Source organism: Balaenoptera borealis, assembly GCF_965194805.1.
Source record: "Balaenoptera borealis genome assembly, chromosome: 15".
Taxonomy (NCBI): Eukaryota; Metazoa; Chordata; class Mammalia; order Artiodactyla; family Balaenopteridae; genus Balaenoptera; species Balaenoptera borealis.
In genome coordinates this window covers 37,771,607-37,779,164 of record NC_138871.1, presented here as the reverse complement: position 1 = coordinate 37,779,164, position 7,558 = coordinate 37,771,607, and positions in this window count along the sequence as shown.

Sequence of the window (7,558 nt, the reverse complement as noted above, 5' to 3'; positions counted from 1 at the left end):
ATCAGCTCGGACACCAGAGACGGGAATGAAATGCTAAGGCTGCTGCTGCCGCCACCAAGAAGCCTGTGTGCAAGCACAGGTCACTATCCACACCTCCCCTCCCGGGAGCCTGTGCAGCCCACCATTGCCAGGGTCCCGTGATCCAGGGACAACTTCCCCAGGAGAACACACGGCGTGCCTCAGGCTGTTGCAACGTCACGCAGGCCTCTGCCGCCACAGGCTCGCCTCGCATCTGTACCCCTCCCTCCCCACTGCCTGAATGAGCCAGAGCCCCTGAATCAGCTGCTCCTTTAACCCCATCTTGTCTGGGAGGGGAACAGACGCCCTCAGGTGACCTACACGCAGAGGAGGGGCCAAATCCAAAGCTGAAGCCCAGGAGCTGTGCGAACAAAGAAGAGAAAGGGAAATTTCTCCCAGCAGCCTCAGGAGCAGCGGATTAAATCCCCACAATCAACTTGATGTACCCTGCATCTGTGGAATACCTGAATAGACAACGAACCATCCCAAATTGAGGAGGTGGACTTTGGGAGCAATGATATATACATTTTTTTCCTTTTTCTCTTTTTGTGAGTGTGTATGTGCATGCTTCTTTGTGTGATTTTGTCTGTATAGCTTTGCTTTTACCATTTGTCCTAGGGGTCTGTCTGTCCTTTTTTTTTTTTTTTGTATAGTTTTTAGCGCTTGTTATCATTGGTGGATTTGTTTTTCAGTTTTGTTGCTCTCTTCTTTCTTTCTTTCTTTTTTCTTTTTTTATTACTTTTTATTTTTAATAATTATTTTTTACTTTAATAACCTTATTTTATTTATTTATTTTTTCTTTCTTTCTTTTTTTCTCCCTTTTCTTCTGAGCCATGTGGCTGACAGGGTCTTGGTGCTCTGGCCAGGTGTCAGGCCTGTGCCTCTGAGGTGGGAGAGCCAAGTTCAGGACATTGGTCCACCAGATACCTCCCGGCTCCACGTAATATCAAATGGTGAAAGCTCTCCCCGAGATCAGCATCTCAACACTAAGACCCAGCTCCACTCAACGACCAGCAAGCTACACTGCTGGACACCCTATGCCAAACAACTAGCAAGACAGGCACACAACCCCACACATTAGCAGAGAGGCTACCTAAAATCATAATAAGGTCACAGACACCCCAAAACACACCACCGGATGTGGTCCTGCCCACAAGAAAGACAAGATCCAGCCTCATCCACCAGAACACAGGCACTAGTCCCCTCCACCAGGAAGCCTACAAAACCCACTGAAACAACCTTAGCCACTGGGGGCAGACACCAAAAACAACGGGAACTACTAACCTGCAGCCTGCGAAAAGGAGACCCCAAACACAGTAAGTTAAGCAAAATGAGAAGACAGAGAAACACACAGCAGATGAAGGAGCAAGGCAAAAACCCACCAGACCTAACAAATGAAGAGGAAATAGGCAGTCTACCTGAAAAAGAATTCAGAGTAATGATAATAAAGATGATCCAAATCTTGAAAATAGCATGGAGAAAATACAAGAAACGTTTAACAAGGACCTAGAAGAACTAAAGAGCAAACAAACAATGATGAACAGCACAATAAATGAAATTAAAAATTCTCTAGAAGGAATCAATAGCAGAATAACTGAGGCAAAAGAACGGATAAGTGACCTGGAAGATAAAATAGTGGAAATAACTGCTGAAGAGCAGAATAAAGAAAAAAGAATGAAAAGAATTGAGGACAGTCTCAGAGACCTCTGGGACAACATTAAACACACCAACATTCGAATTACAGGGGTCCCAGAAGGAGAAGAGAAAAAGAAAGGGACTGAGAAAATATTTGAAGAGATTATAGTTGAAAACTTCCCTAATATGGGAAAGGAAATAGTTAATCAAGTCCAGGAAGTGCAGAGTCCCATACAGGATAAATCCAAGGAGAAACATGCAAGACACATATTAATCAAACTATCAAAAATTAAATACAAAGAAAAAATATTAAAAGCAGCAAGGGAAAAACAACAAATAACATACAAGGGAATCCCCATAAGGTTAACAGCTGTTCTTTCAGCAGAAACTCTGCAAGCCAGAAGGGAGGGCAGGACATATTTAAAGTGATGAAAGGGAAAAACCTACAACAAAGATTACTCTACCCAGCAAGGATCTCATTCAGATTCGATGGAGAAATTAAAATCTTTACAGACAAGCAAAAGCTAAGAGAATTCAGCACCACCAAAACGAGCTTTACAACAAATGCCAAAGGAACTTCTCTAGGCAGGAAACACAAGAGAAGAAAAGGACCTATAATAACAAACTCAAAACAATTAAGAAAATGGTAATAGGAACATACGTATCGGTAATTACCTTAAATGTAAATGGATTAAATGCTCCAACCAAAAGACATAGACTGGCTGAATGGATACAAAAACAAGACCCGTATATATGCTGTCTACAAGAGACCCACTTCAGACTTAGGGACACATACAGACTGAAAGTGAGGGGATGGAAAAAGATATTCCATGCAAATGGAAATCAAAAGAAAGCTGGAATAGCAATTCTCATATCATACAAAATAGACTTTAAAATAAAGACTATTACAAGAGACAAAGAAGGACACTACATAATGATCAAGGGATCAATCTAAGAAAAAGATATAACGATCGTAAATATTTATGCACCTAACATAGGAGCACCTCAATACATAAGGCAAATGCTAACAGCCATAAAAGGGGATATCGACAGTAACACAATCATAGCAGGGGACTTTAACATCCCACTTTCACCAATGGACAGATCATCCAAAATGAAAATAAGTAAGGAAACACAAGCTTTAAATGATATATTAAACAAGATGGGGCTTCCCTGGTGGCGCAGTGGTTGGGAGTCTGCCTGCCAATGCGGGGGACACGGGTTCGAGCCCTAGTCTGGGAGGATCCCACATGCCGAGGAGCAGCTAAGCCCGTGAGCCACAGCTGCTGAGCCTGTGCGTCTGGAGCCCGTGCTCTGCAACAAGAGAGGCCACAACAGTGAGAGGCCCGCGCGCCGCGATGAAGAGTGGCCCCCACTTGCCACAACTACAGAAAGCCCTCGCACAGAAACGAGGACCCAATGCAGCCAAAAATAAATAAATTAATTAAAATTAAAAAAAATTAAAAAAAAAAAACAAGATGGACTTAATTGATATTTAGAGGACATTCCATCCAAAAACAACAGAATACACTTTCTTCTCAAGTGCTCATGGAACATTCTCCAGGATAGACCATATCTTGGGTCACAAATCAAGCCTTGGTAAATTTAAGAAAATTGAAATCGTATCAAGTATCTTTTTCAACCACAACGCTATGAGACTAGATATCAATTACAGGAAAAAAATCTGTAAAAAATACAAATACATGGAGGCTAAACAATACACTACTTAATAACCAAGAGATCACTGAAGAAATCAAAAAGGAAATAAAAACATACCTAGAAACAAATGACAATGAAAACACGATGACCCAAAACCTATGGGATGCAGCAAAAGCAGTTCTAACAGGGAAGTTTATAGCAATACAGTCCTACCTCAAGAAACAAGAAACATCTCAAATAAACAACCTAAACTTACACCTAAAGCAATTAGAGAAAGAAGAACAAAAAACCCCCAAAGTTAGCAGAAGGAAAGAAATCATTAAAGATCAGATCAGAAATAAATGAAAAAGAAATGAAGGAAACAATAGCAAAGTCAATAAAACTAAAAGCTGGTTCTTTGAGAAGATAAACAAAATTGATAAACCATTAGCCAGACTCATCAAGAAAAAAAGGGAGAAGACTCAAATCAATAGAATTAGAAATGAAAAAGGAGAAGTAACAACTGACACTGCAGAAATAGAAAGGATCATGAGAGATTACTACAAGCAACTATATGCCAATAAAATGGAAACCTGGAAGAAATGGACAAATTCTTAGAAAAGCACAATCTTCTGAGAATGAACAAGGAAGAAATAGAAAATATGAACAGACCAATCACAAGCACTGAAATTGAGACTGTGACTAAAAATCTTCCAACAAACAAAAGCCCAGGACCAGATGGCTTCACAGGCGAATTCTTTCAAACATTTAGAGAAGAGCTAACACCTATCCTTCTCAAACTCTTCCAAAATATAGCAGAGGGAGGAACACTCCCAAACTCATTCTACGAGGCCACCATCACCCTGATACCAAAACCAGACACAGATGTCACAAAGAAAGAAAACTACAGGCCAATATCACTGATGAACATAGATGCAAAAATCCTCAACAAAATACTAGCAAACAGAATCCAACAGCACATTAAAAGGATCATACACCATGATCAAGTGGGGTTTATCCCAGGAATGCAAGGATTCTTCAATATACACAAATCAATCAATGTGATACACCATATTAACAAATTGGAGAAAAACCATATGATCATCTCAATAGATATAGAAAAAGCTCTCGACAAAATTCAACACCCATTTATGATAAAAACCCTCCAGAAAGTAGGCATAGAGGGAACTTACCTCAACATAATAAAGGCCATATATGACAAACCCATAGCCAACATCGTTCTCAATGGTGAAAAACTGAAACCATTTCCACTAAGATAAGGAAGAAGACAAGGTTGCCCACCCTCACCACTATTATTCAACATAGTTTTGGAAGTTTTAGCCACAGCAATCAGAGAAGAAAAAGAAATAAAAGGAATCCAAATCAGAAAAAAAGAAGTAAAGCTGTCACTGTTTGCAGATAACATGATACTATACATAGAGAATCCTAAAGACTATACCAGAAAACTACTAGAGCTAATCAATGAATTTGGTAAAGTAGCAGGATACAAAATTAATGCACAGAAATCTCTTGCATTCCTATACACTAATGATGAAAAATCTGAAAGAGAAATTAAGGAAACACTCCCATTTACCACTGCAACAAAAAGAATAAAATACCTAGGAATAAACCTACCTAAGGAGACAAAAGACCTGTATGCAGAAAACTGTAAGACACTGATGAAAGAAATTAAAGATGATACAAACAGATGAAGAGATATACCATGCTCTTGGATTGGAAGAATCAACATTGTAAAAATGACTACCCAAAGCAATCTACAGATTCAATGCAATCCCTATCAAACTACCACTGGCATTCTTCACAGAACTAGAACAAAAAATTTCACAATTTGTATGGAAGCACAAAAGACCCCGAAAAGCCAAAGCAATTTTGAGAAACAAAAACAGAGCTGGAGGAATCAGGCTCCCGGACTTAAGACTATACTACAAAGCTACAGTAATCAAGACAGTATGGTACTGGCACAAAAACAGAAATATAGATCAATGGAACAGGATAGAAAGCCCAGCGATAACCCCATGCACCTATGGTCACCTTATTTTTGATAAAGGAGGCAGGAATATACAGTGGAGAAAAGACAGCCTCTTTAATAAGTGGTGCTGGGAAAACTGGACAACTACATGTAAAAGAATGAAATTAGAACACTCCCTAACACCATACACAAAAATAAACTCAAAATGGATTAAAGACCTAAATGTAAGGCCAGACACTATCAAACTCTTAGAGGAAAACATAGGCAGAACACTCTATGACATAAATCACAGCAGATCCTTTTTGACCCACCTCCTAGAGAAATGGAAATAAAAACAAAAATAAACAAATGGGACCTAATGAAACTCAAAAGCTTGTGCACAGCAAAGGAAACCATAAACAAGACGAAAAAACAACCCTCAGAATGGGAGAAAATATTTGCAAATGAAGCAATTGACAAAGGATTAATCTCCAAAATATACAAGCAGCTCATGCAGCTCAATATCAAAAAAACAAACAACCCAATCCAAAAATGGGCAGAAGACCTAAACAGACATTTCTCCAAAGAAGATATACAGATTGCCAACAAACACATGAAAGAATGCTCAACCTCACTAATCATTAGAGAAATGCAAATCAAAACTACAATGAGGTATCAGCTCACACCAGTCAGATGGCCAGATGGCCATCATCAAAAAATCTACAAACAATAAATGCTGGAGAGGGTGTGGAGAAAAGGGGACCCTCTTGCACTGTTGGTGGGAATGTAAATTGATACAGCCACTATGGAGAACAGTATGGAGGTTCCTTAAAAAACTAAAAATAGAACTACCATATGACCCAGCAATCCCACTACTGGGCATATACCCTGAGAAAACCATAATTCAAAAAGAGTCATGTACCAAAATGTTCATTGCAGCTCTATTTACAATAGCCAGGACATGGAAGCAACCTAAGTGTCCATCACCGGATGAATGGATAAAGAAGATGTGGCACATATATACAATGGAATATTACTCAGCCATAAAAAGAAACGAAATGGAGGTATTTGTAATGAGGTGGATGGAGTTAGAGTCTGTCATACAGAGTGAAATAAGTCAGAAAGAGAAAAGCAAATACAGTATGCTAACACATATATATGGAATCTAAGGAAAAAAAAAAAAGGTCATGAAGAACCTGGTGGCAAGATGGGAATAAAGACACAGACCTACTAGAGAATGGACTTGAGGATATGGGGAGGGGGAGGGGTGAGATGTGACAAGGTGAGAGAGTGTCATGGACATATATACACTACCAAATGTAAAATAGATAGCTAGTGGGAAGCAGCCGCATAGCACAGGGAGATCAGCTCGGTGCTTTGTGACCACCTAGAGGGGTGGGATAGGGAGGGTGGGAGGGAGGGAGACGCAAGAGGGAAGAGATATGCGAACATATGTATATGTATAACTGATTCACTTTGTTATAAAGCAGAAACTAACACACCACTGTAAAGCAATTATACTCCAATAAAGATGTTAAAAAAAACCAAAACAGTGCAAATTAAAACCATATTAGAATGTCTAAAATTTAAAAACTGACAATACCCGGTATTGGTGAGGATGTGGAGTAACTGGAACTCTTATACACTGCTTTTGGGAATGTAAAATATTACAGCCATTTTGGAAGACAGTTTGGCAATTTCTTAAAGTGTTAAACATACATTTACCATATCGAAGGCGTATAGCCATACAAAGACTTGTAGTTGAATGTTCACAGCAGTTTTATTAGTAAAAGCCAAAACCAGAAATAACCCAAATGTCCATCAATGGGTAAATGAATAGACAAATTATGATACTTCCATAAAATGGAGTATCACTCAGTAATAAAAGAACTAACCTACTGATACACACTACATTATGAATGAATCTCAAAATAATTATGTTGAGTAAAAGAAGCCAGACAAAAAATGGGTATGTGCTTTGTACCCTTTTATGATTCCATTTATATAAAATTCTAATGAACACAAACTAGCCTATAGTGACAGAGGCAGATGAGTGGTTGCCTAGAGATGGAGGGAGTAAGTAGGCGTGAAGGGGAGGAATTACAAAGGGGCATAAAGAAACTTGGGGGGTGATAGAGACATTCATTATCTTGACTATGGTGATGATTTCATGGATGTATACATATGTCAAAACCTATCAAATTATATACTCTAAGTGCAATTTATTGTATGCAATTATACCTCAATAAGATTTTTTTAAAAAACTGTACAAATGGTTCTGATGAGGAGCTAAGATTG